The following is an 18,218-nucleotide window of genomic DNA, read 5'->3' on the forward strand; positions in this document are numbered from 1 at the left end:
CCCCCCCCCCCCCCCCCCCCCCCCCCCCCCCCCCCCCCCCCATGTCCAGTTCTGAAGAAGGGCAATATCCAAAACGTTAACTTCTCCTTTCCTCCTGATGCTGCCTGGCTTGCTGTGTCCTTCCAGCCTCTTGTCTGTCTACCTTGGATTCCAGTATCTCTAACATTTCGGAACTGGCCCAGTTCTGATGATGGTTGTAGACCTGAAGCATTAGCTATTTCTCTCCCACAGGCACTGCCAGACCTATCAAGTATTTTCAGCATTTTCTGTTCTTATATTGACAGTCAGTTTTATTGGTGTATTCAGTAATTAGCTGTCAAAGCTTGATCATCCTGTAGTGCCATATAGTTTTGATTCATTATATTTTTTAGTTGCTGATGTCAGATTATGTTCTGTCTAGTCCTTAAGGGGAATAAAACACATTACGTAACTTGAAAAACATTTGGCAACTTGCAGCTCAGCATGGAGGACATGCAGACCTAGGAAATAAATGGTAATGGTGTGTGAATTCAGATTTGGACATTGTCTGAATTTAAGACTGACGCACTGATAAGCACAGTTTGTAAACCGAATGAATGTCAGCCAATGGGGGAAATAAATTCAAAAGCCAGCAAAGATTTAGAAGTAAGGTTATTGCTAAGGCCTTCTTTTGAAAGAAGGGGAGGTAGTCCTTGAATACTGTGTGAATCCTGATTAGGTGAAAATAAATGAAAACTAAATCTGGGTACCTGTAGACCTGGTTTGTATTGAGAATAACTAGGAAATGGTTGAGTGTTGGAAAGTATGAAGTTGTAAAATGTGGAACAACTTGGGTCCACTGACAACTGGAAGTTGTTATCCAAGTTGTTGTGCCACTTTGTGAAGTTTATTACCACATCAAGAGGCTCTGCATTCACAATGATAATGGTATATAATGTAGCAGGAAGAAAATAGGGCTAGTCCATAGAATCATAAAATCTCTACAGTGTGGACACAGGTCATTCAGACTATCAAGTCCACATTGTCTCACCCCTGTACCCTAATCCCTGTAACCCTGCATTTCCCATGGCAGACCCACCTAACCTCCACTTCCCTGGATGCTGTGGGCAATTTAGCATAGCCAATCCACTTAACCTGCACATCTTTAGACTGTGGGAGGAAACAGGAGCAGCCAGAGGAAACCCACGCAGACATGGGGAGAATATGCAAACTCCACGCAGACATGGGGAGAATATGCAAACTCCACGCAGACAGTCGCTAAAGGGTGGAGTCGTACCCCGGTCTCTAGTGCTGTGAGACAGCAGTGCTAACCACTGAGCTGCCGTGCTGCCCTAAAGTGAAAGGGAATTTTTAAAACATTTTTTAAGTCGTAATTAGTTCCAAAAACCTCCACCTCTTTCAAAACAAAATTACTTTATCATTTGTGGAATAGCATCTCACTTTTTGGTGTTGGAGTCATTGGGGTAGCTGGGACTTTGATATATGACGGAGCCGACCATCTTAACCAGTCAGATGTACAGGTAGAGATGGGCAGCAATGGGGAAGGAACTAAGGTGAATTGGAATATAATTAGATATAGAAAGTGAAAGGGAGAAGAAAAATAAGGATATGAAATGGAAAAGAACATGAGAAAAGTCAGAAAAAAAATTAAAATCTGTAGGATTGCAAGTAACTTACTGTCTACACTAATATGTGTTGTATATGTTAAGAATTTGTTGCAAATGGTTGGAAGATGTAGCCCATATCAGTTAGTTTTTGGTGTGTATCCTAAAGTCCCATCAGTTCCCAGCCGAGGAAGAGGCTTCAATTAGTTCTCCTTTGTCAGAGCATTTGAATGCTGTACATACACACAAGTTTTCATGAATGCCAAAATCTCAAAGATTTCAACAAGCCTTAGGATATAAAGTGAAGTCATCAGCAACCAACTTCAATCGGGGAGACATGATTATACAGAATGGCGAAGCCCAGGGAAGATTATTGATAAAGTTAGAAAAATGATAATGATTCAGCATGGGAACTAGACTGTTTGGATGAAGACTGTAACTTCACTCTTCAAGATTGCTTGGTTAGGATTTGAATCTGCAGTTTCTGAAGGAGTTATAGAAGATAACAAGGAGCCAGCTATGTCTCATATCTAAATCCAAATCAGGGGAGATGATGACCTAATGGTATTAAAAATCTGGGATTAAAGGCCTAATGATGACTGTGGAACTGTTGCTGATTGTTGGAAAAAGCCATCTGGTTCATTTAATGGCCTTTAAGGAAACAACCTGGTCTGGCCTACATGTGACATTGGGCTGAGTCTTAACTGTTCCCAGGGCAATTAGGGATGGACAGCCAGTGATGCCCAAATCCTGTGAAAGAATTGTAAAAAAGAGTTGGATAGCAGTGGGGATCAAACTGCTGCAATTGATAGTTTTTCAAATGATGGACAGATCAATTTGGACATTCGGTATGAGACCATTGGTCCCTAAGGACAACTGCCACAACTGGACACTAAAGTCAAATATTTACCTGAAGGGTTTAGCCAGTGGAGAAATGTTGCTATTATCAGTAGAGCAGAGAAGGCCACTGGAAACATAAAGATTGGATGAATGTACAGTTTGAGGGGCAAGAAGTTAGGCCCATGGATTGGGAACATGAAGTACAAAGATCATAGAATCCCGACAGTGTGGAAACAGGCCGTTTGGCCCAACAAGTCCACACTGACCCATTTCCCCCATAACCCACCTAAACTCCACATCCCTGAACACTATATGGGCAATTTAGCATGACCAGAGCACCTGGAGGAAACCCACACAGACGTGGGGAGAATGTGCAAACTCCACACAGACAGTCAACTGGTGGTGGCATTGAACCCGGATCCCTAGCGTTGTAAGGCAGCGGTGCTAACCACCGAGCCACCGTGCTGCCCCTGGAGGAGATGGAAGGCATGAATACACAATGTAAACCTAGAATCAGATCAGGGACTGTTGAAAGGAATCCTATTATTAGGAGAGGGAAGTTGAATTGTAGAAGGCAAGTTAGAGGGTGTAGTTTAACAAGGGCAAGAAATATAGTACAAACTAGGAATTTCGCCAGAAACAAATCCGTGATCCGCAAGTCTTAGTGGCAACTAACAAACTAAAAGATAATAAAAAATACAAAACTGGAGAGAATTTGGAGTATGAACAGAAGTGCCAGATAGGGGACAACCAGCACCCCCCCCCCCCCCCCCCCCCCTCCAAAAAGAGGTTTTGAACAACATCTCGGTCCCCAGTTTTAGGTGTAGATTCATTGATAGCAAGAAGAGCAATGTTGGAAAAAAAATCACTTATTAGCAATTAGTGCTTGTGAATGTAGATCATTTGTTACCAAAGTTGCATTTCTGCAAGGGTTTAGAGGGAAGCTTAAGAGGGAAATGTTTCTTCAGCCTCCAAAATAAGCACCAATCGCAGTGGGGATACGATGGAAGTTAAGTGAATGTGTAACTGTACTAAATTATGCATCTGAAGTTGGTACTTCTTGGTAAGGTCTGTCTTATTAAAATTGCGTTTTCCTCAGTCAGAAGCAGACACTGCCATGTTTTATTAGCACAATTGAGGCCTCCGGCGATTTTAAGTACACTGGATTAGAGATCAGGAATCAGCAAGTAACACTTTGCATCAGCAATTTTATTTATAAAATGTTAGCCCCATTGCTATAGTTAAAATAGGGCCTCACAAAAATAAATGCTGTGGCTTCTAAAATTGAAATTGAAGAATTTGAAAATTGAATTGCGTAGCCGAAATTGGCTGTGTACTCCAACAAAATTGGATGCCAGTTCTGAAGTGTCAGAGTTTGTGCGATGATGAAAAATGCCAAGGTGGAAGATTTTATTCAGGTGCACAAACCATTGAAAAAGTTGAAAATAGAGCATTGTGCTCTGAAATTTCCATCATTGGGGGATGCAAGAAACATGTAACTTGTAGTTTTTAGTGATATTTCTTATATGAATGCCTGTGATGGGTTTTGAATGCAAGAGTGTTTATACTAAATATTGCTCTTCTGCATGGGAAACTAAAGAGATCAGAAGAGTAGTAAAAATGTAGCTCAGCAGTGGAATTACTTGATTTTGGTTGAATGGTAGGTATGGCATTATTTTCAACAAATATTGGAAGATGTTCTAAAAAAGTGGTCCAGCAGCAATGCCCATTGAGTGCTACATTCATAATTAGTCACTATGGGATAATGTATACTCAGTGAAATTTGTGAATGGAAAAAAGATCAAGAATCAGTATGACTAGATTAAAACAGAAATTGCTGGAAGAATTCGGCAGGTCTGGCAGCATCTGAGGAGAGAAATTAGAGTTAATGTTTCGGGTCCAGTGACCCTCGGAACTAGACTCAATTAAATATTAATGTTAAAAAATATGCTGGAGAATGGAGAAATCTCCAGATTGAAATGGGTATATGGAAACAGTCAATTATATGATTGTATTATAAAGAAAGGAGCAAGCTCCAAGAAACTGTTGAACATATCAGGAAAGTAGGTCGCTTGAATCTTTGACATGCAAAGAAAAATAATTAATACATGACATAATTTTCTATGCCTTTATTGGTTTTAATTATATGTTTTATTTAAAAGGAAAACATGGTATTTGTTATAATCTAATGTGGTCTACAAGAATACCTGAGGCCTAATTGAATGGGGGAAACAGGCGATGGATGTATTTTTAAGCATTGATTAGATGTGAATTAGTTGAATAAATATGGGGAACTAGGAATCAGGAGGATGTGAGTTTTTTGCCGTGTGATTAACTGAAATGAAGCTCTTGATAAGATTGTTCATTTGGACACTATTTAAATACGTTTATCTTGCAGGGTATAACTTTTGGGGGAGGTGATGGCCTAGTGGTATTATCGCTGGACTGTTAATCCAGAGACCCAGATAACATCCTGGGGACCCAGATAACATCCTGGGGACCCAGGTTCAAATCCGGCCACAACAGATGGTGGAATTTGAGTTCAATAAAATAGCTGGAATTTAGGATCTAAAGATGACCGTGAATCCATTATTGATTGTCGGGAAAAACCCATCTGGTTCACTAATGTCCTTTCGGGAAGGAAACTACCATCTTTACCTGGTCTGGCCTACATGTGACTCCAGACCCACAGTAATTACCCTCTGGGCAATTAGGGATGAGCAATAAATGCTGCCTAGCCAGCAAAGCCCTCATCCCATGAATAAATAAAGAAAAAAACTGGTATTTTGTCAACAAGGTATCCTGGCAGTTTTTGGGTGATCTTTGCCTTCTATAGCAACCATAGACATTTTCATTCCATAAAACTACCACACCAACAGGCAGTTATTCTGAAATCTTGGGATTCGAGGCTTGACTTCTCGAGCATAACAGCCTATGCGTATGCATTGCATTTCTATTGACTGAATTTTGAACAAAATGTAGGAGGTATGATAAGTAAGTTCTCCTTTATCTGTGCTGTTAAAACTTTGACTATATTCTAACCATTTTGATGGTTTCAAAGAACTCATTCCGATACTTGCTGCTCAAGACCAGGCCAGTGATTGGTTTCTGTTCTCGTGATACATTCGATCTTGGGCATCTCCTTCAGTTAAGGTTCCTTATTTTGCTATTCTCGACAACTATTTCAGGAACGTGGAATTTCCTCATTGGTTTGATTTGCAGACTGCCTAGTCAATTCCCTCACTATAGTGGTTATCCAACTAGTTAACAAATGTTGTGACCTTTAGCTTGAAACCAGCTTTGTACTTCATACGTTTTTTTTTCTTGGAGAACCCATTTCTTATTCACAATGCACAGTCTGCTTTGTGTGGGCCTGTCTTAAGGTCCAATGTAACACCTTGGCTGCATGACCCATAGCAATAAAAGCAGGAAATGATGGAGAAGTTCATTTTCTGTTTTCGATTCAGATTTCCAGCATCCATAGTATTTTTCTTTTTTTTGAGTGGCCTGTTTCACTTGCTTGATCCTATGTGCTGACTTATAAAGTGAGTAAAACCTGCATTTCTGAATATAAAATTAAAGCTAACTTCTAATGTGAATGCAGCATTTCTAGAGAGAAAAGTGGTATCAATCTGTTGACCTATACATAGAGCAAAGTGTTATGAATCATGAAATTACAAATTTATATATTTTAGGAGTATAGTTTGTGGATTGAGATGTTAAATGTAATGTTACCTGAAAAGATATTTCTAAAGATGTCAGAGCCAAAAGTGTGAAAAAACTGGACAAGGATCACCCCTTTTGGGGTTTTGGCCGAGACAGAACGTCGACAGTTGTCTTTATAAGGGTTTTAAATGATTCATGTGAATCCCACATCAAAGATTTGAAAGCAAAAGATAGACTAAGGAAGATATTAAAGTATCAATATACTTTACAGATTGAAACATTGATTTAGAAGTGGGGATAATTACTTTAAATCTTTTTATGTGGAGCATACAGGTGTACCACAGGAGTAGATGGCCTGGAGGCAATCTTTTAGCTTTTGGACTTCTCTGTATGTCATCTTGCAAGCAGGTAGTTAGGTTAGAAGACTGAGAAATCAGTTGTCTCTTTGCAAGTGGTTAACCAAAGCAGGGACCGTTGAAACCATTAGGAATCAGGAGAATAGCTGATCTGGAGTCACTAAGTATGAATTGAGAGAGGGCACAAGCTTGGAATAAAATGTTCAAATGTATGAAGAATTAAAGTGGGCAGGACCTGGAATCTTCACAGGGAAAAAGCAAGCTCTGGAAATTTTAAATACTAGGCTAGGAAATCGATAACGATCAAACTGAATTCCTAGAAGCTGTGGCATACTTTGGTTTGGCATTGAAGAGTGAAGGAACGCTCAAAATCCTGTAACGTATAGGAGGACTCTTGGGATGGAGTTAAAATGCAGAATACAATGAGATTTGCTTAGATTTTCATATTTCAATAATAAATTCATGACATCATATGAAGTTAGTAATACTTTGCTTATTTCTTGCTCAGCAAAACCTGTTGTTCAGATCTTGAAACCTTTTGAATTCCTTAATGAATTGAGTTTGAATTTATTCTTCATAGTTAATGGTCTCCCTTGAGATCAAAACAATAGGCCTGAATGTGAATGTTGGTGCAGGGCTGACTTATATACATGGTTGACTTGCACATCATTATCAAAGGTATTTGGAAATAAGTTGACTTTTTTTTACCAAAGTGAATTTGGGCAGTTTTCTAAACTTCTCATCTGCAGCCATGGAGAAAGACCAGTAGTTAGTGTATTGTGACCCAATTATATTTAATTACTCCAGTCAGTGTAAAGGATAAATAATTCAGCGCCAGAGGCTTAATAAAACAACCTATTTGTGTGAATTCAGCACAATGAGAAAATATATTTGAATAAGGAAATCACTGGTTTGATTGGCAGGCTGACGAGTCAATCCCCAAACACAGTGTTTGACGTACAGCTATCTTGCTTACTGAGAGTACAGAGACACTTGGTCAATCAGCTGGGTCTTCAACAGGAGGTTGCAATTCTGGCCTGGATGTGGAGCCGGAAGCTGTGTTGTTGTTATCCCCAAAAAGGGACAGAGATGTGGTTGACTAAAGGAACAATTTCCTCAATTATTTTTCCTCATGCTCAGTTATCTGTAAAATAAAGCAACTTATTTGAAACACCTGAGGACATTTTACTTTGCAAATGTACTTTATAAATGCAAAACAAAAACCTGGAAAGATGTTGTAACTGCAGTGGGCACGATACCCACTTTAAATGAGGAGCAATTCTTTTGCTTTACCCAGAGATATTTCTTTTCCTTAATCAACCTGTACTTAACAAAGTATACACTGAAATGCAAACTGTTGGATATGTATTATTTTTTAAATGCTATTCATTACAACTTTGAATTTCTGGTTTTTGAGATCATAACTGGTGAATTTTCTGTTACTTTCAAACTTGTAAGTATTTCTGTTTGATAATAAGACTCTGGTGTGAGCATTTTATAAGTGTTGTTTTGGGTGCTATGTCAGGGTTGTGTTTTGCTATTGTACGAAAGCTGTTATGATTTCTTTCACTTTATGTTGAAATAATCCAGTCTAGATGTAACTGAAGTATGAATGAAATTCTCGACAACAGATGAACTGCAGCAGAGGTGGAGGTGAGCAGTGTTATGGAGGCGGAAAGAAGAGTACTTGGAAATGACACAGATATGTAGTTGGAAGCCCAGGCTTAGATATGATACAAAAGTTGTAAACAGTCTGGCTCACTCGGAGATGTTTGTGTCATGACTATAATTTAAATATTTGTAAAGAAAGCCAATCTTATCTGTATGATAGATATAAGCGAAGCTTTCTTCCTATTAAATACTGGGAAGGCTAAAATCATTATTTTCAAACCCATTACAGTTCTTGCTCCTGAGCACTCAGGCATCAGTATATTTGGATGTATTTTTCCTTCATTCTTTTCAGTTTAGTGATTTGTCAGCTAATGTGATTGTAATGTACCAAACCTCTGTCAATATTCTTCATTTTACTAGCATGATATGGAGAGCTAAGGCCCTGATTGATTCTTGTTGCTGCCAACCATATCCTTAAACTCTTCTCACTGAAAAAAAAACTTGAATTTATGGCCCTTAACAAGACCTCAACATATCCCAAAATGCCTTCCGGTTATTGAAGTACATTTGAAATGTTGGCACTGTTATAATATCTGAAACACGGCAGCTGATTTGTACACAGCAAGCTTCCACAAGGAGCAATATCATGGTGACCAGATGAACAGTTTATTTTTAATAATATGGATTGAAGAATCAATATTGGTTAGGAGACTCCGGATATATTCCCCTGCTCTTCTTTGAAATAATATCATGCAATCTTCTGTGAATGCCACACAGAGCAGGCTGTGCCTCAGTTTGAGCATCTGATCTAAGAGACAGCTCCTATGACATAGAAACATAGAAGATAGGAGCAGGAGGAGGCCATTCAGCCCTTCGAGCCTTCTCCACCATTCTTCACAATCATGGCTGATCGCCCAACTCACTAGACTAATTGTGCTTTCTCTCCATAACCGTTGATCCCATTCTCCCCAAGTGCTTCATCTAGTTGCCTCTTGAGTACATTCATTGTTTTGGCACCAGCTACTTCCTGTGGTAATGAATTCCACAGGCTCTCAACTCTTTGGGTGAAGAAATGTCCTCTCATCTCCATCCTAAATTGTCTACCCTGAATCCTCATACTGTGACCCTTAGTTCTGGACACACCGGTGACCCTTCCTCAGAACTGATGGAAACTAGGAAAATGTTGGTTTATTGCAGAAGATGGGTTGCGAGAAAGGAGTAAGGAGTAAACAATAGGTGGGGATAGGGCCCAAAGAGAGAGAAGAATAGTTGAACAGACAAAGAAATAGATAACGATCTGGCTAGGAGGGTGAATAGCTGTTAATGGAGACTGTTAGTGGCTAACAATAGGTAGTGTGTAATGGCAGACTGTGATAACAAGGCCTGGTATGTGGGGTAGGGAGCTAGGACATGGGAGAGTTCAGGCCCTAAAATTATCTAACTCCATATTGAGGCCAGGGGCTGCAGGGTCACCAAGCAGAAAATGGGGTGTTGTTCTTCTAGCTTGCGCTGAACTTTGCTGGAACACTGCAGCAGGTTTCAGACAGAGATGTTGGCCAAGGCACAGGGTGGTCTGTTAAAGTGTCAGGCAAATGGAAGCTCGATCATTTTTGTGGGCAAAATGTAGATGTTCTGCAAAGTGGTTGCCCTGTCTATGCTTTGATTCTCCAATGTAGAGGAGACCACGTTGTGAGCAGCGAATGCAGTAGACTAGATTCTGGGAAGTGCTGCTTCACCTGGAAGGTATGTTTGGGCCCTTGGATACTGAGGAGGGAGGCGGTAAATGTGCATGTGTTGCACCTACGGCAGTTGCAGGGGAAGGTGCCGTGCAGCCATGGGGGTTTGTTGGGAGTGAAGGAAGAGTGGACCAGAGTATCCTGAAGGGAATGGTCCCTGCGGTAGGCAGACAAGGGAGGGGAGGGGAATATGTGTCTAGTGGTGGCATCTCACTGGAGATGGCAGAAATGGTACATGATGATCTTCAGGATTTGGAAATGATTGTTTAGTTTCCTCACTTCCACAAACCACCTCCTTCCATTGCCTTACCAATCCAAACAACCCATTCCCTTACTCTAAACCTGAACCTGTTTTTCTTCATAGTTTCTCCTCCATTCAATGATACTTGCCTTGTGCTCCCCTGATGATATTTTCATTCTCACAACACTCTTGCCAACCCAATGTTTCTTCCAGATCCTCGTGCAAGGATGACTTCACAAATGATTTTTTTTCAACTGTTGGGCTTTAACTTGCCAATTTGGACTATGCTTTAATTGAGTGATCTCACTCAATGTGGTCACATTGGCAACCAACTGACCATTCTGTAGTACAAATTTGTTAGATCTGATGCATCTGTAGAACTGGCCAGCAGAGCTATGGGCAGAAGAACGTTGGGAGTGCCACTGGTGGAAGCTAACTGGCAACAATTTGTCACTGTTTATTGCAGTGCTGATGAAGCAAGTCACTTTCGTGAAGAACACTTTGGACCGAATGTTATGGAATCCTGAAAGGCATGGGCAATGGTGAGAAATCTGGGGGAAGTGAGTGAGAGATCAGGCCTTAATAATGGGAGCAACTAGCTGCACTTTCCTTCTAAATTCTGGAAGGTGAAATGAAATTCTTGCTCTGCAGTGGTGAGATTCCTATTATTGGGGATCGTTAACTGCACATATCTAGTTAATATGCAGCATCCTATCCTACCACCTACTGCGAAGAAACTAGATCCTGGGAATTTGGACATGAAAGTCAGAGCAGGTATCTGGCAATTGCAATTCACTGCATGCCTTTCCAGACACCATTTGGATGCCCAGCAACAGCAGCTCACAACCTGCTTGAGGGCACCAGCTGTTCTCACCTCCTCCGTAGACACTGGCATCTGACACCTGTCAGGACCCTCATGTCACCTCTTCAGTCCACTTGCAGAATGTTTCTGCACCTTAAATCTGCACTTCAGGTCACGCTGACAGCTAGAATTAAAGTGCTGCTACACTTTGCACGCAGGAACAGGCACCCAGTTCATGGATTGGACCAGAATGCATCTCGGATATCCCAGTAATCGTGAGTTGATCTACATACAGTGAATTGTAGGATTGGGTTAGGATCAGATGGATATAAGGGTGCCAGAGGTGTGTTAGATAGTTAATGAGGCGAGTTTTGGAAAAAAGCCTGAGAAAACTTTCTAAGCTTCACAGAGAGAAACCCTTCATGAAACTTGATGAAATTGATTTCTAGCCCCAAAAAAGTGAGATTCAGCCTCATTTTACAATCCTAGGCAAGACTTTTTGAAAACCCTACATACAATAAGCAACCGCCGCAACCCCCCCCACCCCCCCCCCCCCCCCCCCCCCCCCCCCGCCCCCAACCATTGCTATGCCAGGAAATTAAATGTTGCCAGCTAGCATGCTCCATTCCAGAGTTGCTCCAAATGTTGGATTTCATGGAGAACGTTGGCTAGCTCGGTAGCGAAACAGATGTAACTAAAGGATTTCATTACATACTATCCTCAGAAGAAAGACAGCTTTACTGTGGTGAAAGTTTTTTTTTGACAAAATGGCTTTCAAAAATACAGCAAGTTCTTATCAGAAACTTCTAACAAATATTGCAGACGATACAGATGACACTTTAATTTGCATATGTACGTATAACATATTTACAAACTATAAAAGCTTAACTCAAACAAAAGGCAATACAATAACAAGTGGGATTAGCAGGATTTAAACATTATTAGCATTAACATAACTTGTGACCAGCAATTTTTCTTACACCCTTTATGTATGCAAAGAATGTTTTGGTCAAGTAAAACTGCCCCAGAGTCAAGCTTTTGTCACTTGTATGTGTATTCCACATTTAAAATCATTTTACAAACTCAACCTGGCTAACTTCTAAAAAAAACCAAAGGATGGCAGATGCTGGAAATCAGAAACAAAAACAGGAATTGCTGAAAAAACTCAGCAGGTCTGGCAGCATCTGTGGAGAGAACCAATGACCCTTCTTCAGAACTGGAACTGCAGAAGTTGCCAGACCTGCTGAGTTTTTCGTGGCTAACTTCTCACTTTTTGAGACAATAAGGTCGGAATGGGTTTCTTCTCATGTGCCAACAGTTCATTTTTGTCCTGATTAATACCATTTTGTTACTTTGAGAATGTTATTAAGATGCTTTTTTTTGTGTTCCATTATACTCTGGCAAGAGTTGATCTCTTTAAACTTAGACCTTTCACTTTTCCCTTTATTATGACCCCTTTATCAGGACACATTTTCTATCTATGACCTGTGTTAATAAACTGAATGTTTTGAAGAAAGGTCCAAATTTTCTGCTAAAATTAAGTTCTGAGCTGGACCAATATGTCTGAGGATAACAATCTTTTTAGACTCTTCGTTGGATAAAAATGCAGTGACTTGCCCTTCTAATATAAATCCCTAATAATCATACCTATCCTACAGTCTGCATATTAAAAGCAATGGATTTTTTTCAAACTTAACTTTGATTTCTTTGTCTTTTTGAAGTTGCCTTTTGCTTTTCTCCATTCCCAACCCCTCTCTCTGAAGTTCAAACTTTGCATTTTTCTTTCAAGTTCACATTTTCTCCTTTCTTTTTCCTTTCTCTACTTCATGCTGCTTCATCTGCTACTGAATTCCGGTCAACTCGTAATGAGTCCTACTTAGTCAGATTCCTCTTCTTCCTTTCAAAAATGCTTAGCTCTTATCTTAACTCTCTCCAATTGATTAAGCCTTGTTTTTAATTTATTAACTCCAACTTTTCTGCTAATGTTGTTAACTTAAATGGTTAATTCTTATAACTCACTCAGAATAAACTTTCTTTTTTCAGAATTGTCATAACAACAGACAAAATAATTTTGGTTATCAATGCTTGTTGTAAAATTCAGCATGAAATTCTTATCTGCTTTGACCTCTGCAAGTCACAGCATTCATACTTGTCTATGGATTTCAAATTCTTCGAGAGCCCCCAAATTATGTTCTGATCTGGCCAAGACTACCAAATTTAGACAAATTGAGGTCCCTGGAACTTAATGAAATCATATGACCTTTCTCTTGTTTTAAACAAATAACAATAAATATTAATAGACAAAATTTGAACACTAATACAATCTGCAATACAAGTATAACTTGTTTTCTAAGATCCTAATTCCTAGAACTTCTTTCTGTTTTCTGACAACACAGAAGTAACCAACTATTCATGATGCTTCACTGAGTCCCCCTACACAAATCCTCAGATCCTGACTTTAACTTTAGAACTCTTCTTTTTAATTCACTTATAAGATGGCTGGGCCAGCATTTATTCCCCATATTTGGTTGCCCATGAGAAGTTGTTAGTGAGCTGCCTTCTCAAACTGCTGTAGTCCATGTGCTGAAGGTAAACCCACAATGCCTTAGCGAATGAACTCCAGGATTTGACCCAGTGACACTGAAGGAACAACAATGTATTTCCATGTTAGGTTGGTTCGTGTCTTGAAAGGGAACTTGCAGGTGGTGGTCCTGTTCCTTCAAGATGGAAGTGGCTTTAGGTTTGGCAAGTGCTGCCTAAGGATCTTTGGTGAATTTCTGCAGTGCGTCTTGTAGATAATAGGAGCAGTCTACACTGAATGTCAGGGATGGACAGAGTGGATGTTTGTAGACGAGGTGCCAATCAAGTGGGCTGCTTTGTCCTGGATGGTGTCAAGCTTCTTGAGTGTTGTTCAGCTGTACTCATCCAGACAAGTGGAAAGTACTCCATCAAATTCCTGAGTGGTGTGTTGTAGATGTTGGACATGCTTTGGAGAGTCAGGAGATGAGTTACTCACTACAAGATTCCAAATCATTGAGCTGCAATGGCCGCTGTGTTGATATGACCAGTCCAGTTCATTTTCTGGTCAATGATAACCTCCAGAATGTGCAGGGTTCACTGATGGTAACACCATTGAATGCCAAGAGATGATGGTTAAATTCTCTCATTTGTGTGGCACAAATGTTACTTGCCACTTTTCACACCAAGCCTGAGTGTTGTCCAGGTCTTGCTGCATTTGGATGTAGACTGCATCAGTATCTGAGGAGTTAGGAACAGTGCTGAATGTTGTGCAATCACTGGCAAACATCCCCACTTGTGATCTTATGAGGAGGGAGACACTGATGAAGCAGCTGAAGATGTGGGCCTAACTCTGAGGACCTCCTGAAGTTGAAATGACTGACTTCCAACAACCTTTGTGCAGGTACAACTCCAACCAGTGGCAAGTTTATCCCTGAGACTCTCTTCAGTGACCCTCAAGCTGTCCTGACATTTGAGGAGAGATAGTAGGAACTGCAGATGCTGGAGAATCTGAGATAACAAGGTGTAGAGCTGGATGAACACAGCATGCTGAGCAGGAAAGCTGACGTTTCGGGCTTAGACCCTTCAGAAAGGTCTAGGCCCGAAACGTCACCTTTCCTGCTCCTCTGATGCTGCTTGGGCTGCTGTGTTCATCCAGCTCTACGCCTTGTTATCTGACATTTGAGGGCTGATTTATACCAGGAAATCAATTTCCCATAAATTAAAACAGTAACCTCCAGACACTGAAGATCTGAGACAAAAACAGAAGTTGCAGAAGAATTTCAGCAGGTCTGACAACATGTATGAAGATAAAACTGCATTAGTCTTTCAAGTCCAGTGACCCTTCTTCAGAATTTATGGTAGTAGCTAGGAAAAGGTAGTATTATGTGCAGAAAACGGAATGGGAACGGGGAGTGAGCGGATAGTGGAGATGGAGCCCAGAGGAACACAAAGAAAGTTAGGTAGACAAAGGAATGGTTGAACAGAGAAGGAGAAATGCCAAAAATGGGGGCCATGAGTAGATGAAAATGGGTTGGCTGTGCTGAAACAGCCACTGTAATGAAGGGTCTTGTTGTGGGGGGTGGGTAAAATATAATGAAGGAGCTGTTTAGTCTCTAAAATTGTTGAACAAAAGAATCTAGCATTTTGGTAGCAGCATATCCTATAGCTCATACATATTCAATGAACAGTTTCGATATATAGCCATTCATGGTCATTAAAACGCAAACTCTTTCAAATCTACCAAAAGGGCCAGTGAACTGTCAGTTTTTCTTTTCCGATGTTTTGATTGACAAATGTTGACCACTGCACCATAGGAATTGTTAATATGCATGTTAGTCACTGGAATATCTAATTTAAAAAGCAATGTTTCTAACCACTATTTATAGACTTTGGGAACAGCCAGTTAGCTCTAGGGTTCGGGTCATCGCTGTTTTTGATGTTAGTGCAATAGCCAGAACAGACTAAAAATATACTGTGGAATTCATGTATCTGAACATTTTTTTAATAAATCCAGAAATACTAGTGGTACTGTTGTTGCTGCAGCTTTGCATTGAGGAGCCTTATTAAAAATGGTGTGAGGCAGTGTGCGAAAGCTACGTGCTGCTGGTGGAGTTCAAAGAACTTACTATTATCTGGTATATACAGTGTTTGTTTCTGCATTATCTGCAATCCCTTGTGTCTTTAAAAGAATGGGATAGTAAACTTTAGGATTTAGTAAACTGATATTTAGCAAACTGATAGGAGAAGTGCTTATTTTAGTAGTTTTACATAGTGAGGTCTTGTGTATTAAAGCTTTCTGTACTACAGGAAATCAGTCCACTGACATCAGGTACCTTAAATATTTGGATTGGGATGGATCAGGGTTGTGGCGGGGGGAGGTTGCAGTTCAACAGACTCCTTTAAATCAATGTCGAGAATTGGGTTAGAAAAATTTAATGAAAATACAGTGTACCTAATATAGTCTGTATTCCTGCTTAAGATGCTACCCGGTTCATTATACCTCCATTACTATTGGACTAATACCAGTCTAAAATAAGCTTGAATAGTAATGAAATTTGTAGATTAGATCTATCTGTTTCATTTTATCTCTCTGTCTGTGTCCCTCTCTCTCCCTGTCCTCTGTCTCTCTCTTTATACTGTGCGTAGATTTGCACATCTTCATTGGTTTGCTTTTTTTGGAAACTTAGCATGTTATTTCCATTTAAGTATCAGTGTTTGATAGTCTCTTTACCTTTAGTACAACTGGCATTGAGTGTTTTGATCATTGTTAGGCCTGATAAAGTTCATGTTATTTTCATCAGCTACTTAGCCCACCTCTCCCTTTCTGTAACTGTCAATTCCACCTTGCTCCAAAACTGTGGCATATTATCTCTTGTATGCATTTTGTTGCTGAATCAATGATTAGCACAACCGTTGTATTGTTTTTAAACTATATTCCAAGATTCATAGATTTGTGCTTTTTGGTCTTGAGATTCGTGTTGATGGGATTTGCTGGATGAAGACACTGCCATTTCTGAAGAAGGGTCCAGATCCGAAACGTCAGCTTTCCTGCTCCTCTGATGCTGCTTGGCCTGCTGTGTTCATCCAGCTCTACACCTTGTTATCTCAGATTCTCCAGCATCAGCAGTTCCTATTATCCTCTGCCTTATGATCGTGTCTGTTTTGCCGTTATTCTTGATGTACCGTTTGCTTTAAGGTAAACATGGTGACGCTAAAAGAGCTTTTAGAAAAATAGAAGATAGGAGCAGGAGGAGGCCTTTCGGCCCTTCGGACCTGCTCCGCCATTCTTCACAATCATGGCTGATCACCTAACTCAAAACCTAATCCTGCTTTCTCCCCATAATCTTAGATTCCATTCGCCCCAAGTGCTATATCTAGCCACCTCTTGAATACATTCAGTATTTTGGCTTTAACTACTCCCTGTGGAATTCCACAGGCTCATCATTCTTTGGTTGAAGGAATGTTTCCTCGTATCTGTCCTGAATCCTCATATTGTGACCACTGGTTCTGGACACACCCACCATCGGGAACATCCTCTCTGCACCTATCCTATCCTGTCCTGTTAGAACTTTATAAGTCTCTAAGATCCCTCCCTCATTTGTCTGAACTCTCATGAAAACAATCCTAACCTAGTCAATCTCTCCTGATGTGTGAGACCCGCCATCCCCAGAATCAACCTGGTAAACCTTCGCTGCACTCCCTTGAGAGCAAGAGCATCCTTCCTCAGAAAAGGAGACCAAAATGGCACACAATATTCCAGGTGTGGCCTCACCAAGGCTGTGTATAACTGCAACAACACATCCCTGCTCCTGTACTGAAAACCTCTCGCAATAAAGGCTAACCTACCATTTGCCTTCTTTACTGCCTGCTGCACCTGCATGCTTACCTTCAGCGACTGGTGCACAAGGACACCCAGGTCCCACTGCACACTCCCCTCTCCTAATTTAAAGCTATTCAGGTAGTAAGCTGCCGCCTTGTTTTTGCTTCCAAAGTGAATAACCTCACATTTATCCAAATTATACTGCATCTGCCATTTATTTGCCCACTCACTCAATCTGTCGAGATCTCACGGAATGATCTCTGCATCCTCGTAACAGTTCACCCTCCCACCCAACTTGGTATTATCTGCAAACTTGATGTTACATTTTGTTCCCTTATCCAAATCATTAATATATACTGTGAATAGGTGGGGTCCCAGCACCGATCCCTGTGGCACCTCACTAGTTACTGCCTGCCATTTTGAAAAGGACCCATTAATTTTTTCTGAAGAAGGGTCTAGGTCCGAAACGTCAGCCTTCCTGCTCCTCTGATGCTGCTTGGCCTGCTGTGTTCATCCAGCTCTACATCTTGTTATCCCATTAATTCCTGCTGTTTGTTTCTTCTCTGCCAACCAATTTTCATATCCATCTCAATACACTTCCGCCAATCCCATGCGCTTTACTCTCTTATCTGGGACTTTGTCAAACGCTTTCTGAAAGTCCAAATATAATACATCGACTGCGTCCCTCTTGTCAACTCTACTTGTTATATCTTCATAGAATTCCAACAGATTTGTCAAGCATGATTTTCCCTTCATAAATCCATGCTGACTCTGTCTGATCCTGCCACTGCTTACTAAATGCTCTGCTATAAAATCCTTGATAATGGATTTGAAAAATTTCCCCACCACTGATTTATAAGCTGACCGGTCTATAATTCCCTGTTTTCTCTCTACCTCCCTTTTTGAATATTGAAGTGACATTAGCCACCCTCCAATCTGCAGAGGGACTGTTTCACTGTGTGTAGAATCCTGAAAGATGATCACCAATGCATTCACTATTTCTAGAGCCATTTCCTTAAGTACTCTGGGATGTAGATTATAAA

This window comes from Rhincodon typus, chromosome 7, assembly GCF_021869965.1.
Source record: "Rhincodon typus isolate 14 chromosome 7, sRhiTyp1.1, whole genome shotgun sequence".
NCBI classification, from domain to species: Eukaryota; Metazoa; Chordata; class Chondrichthyes; order Orectolobiformes; family Rhincodontidae; genus Rhincodon; species Rhincodon typus.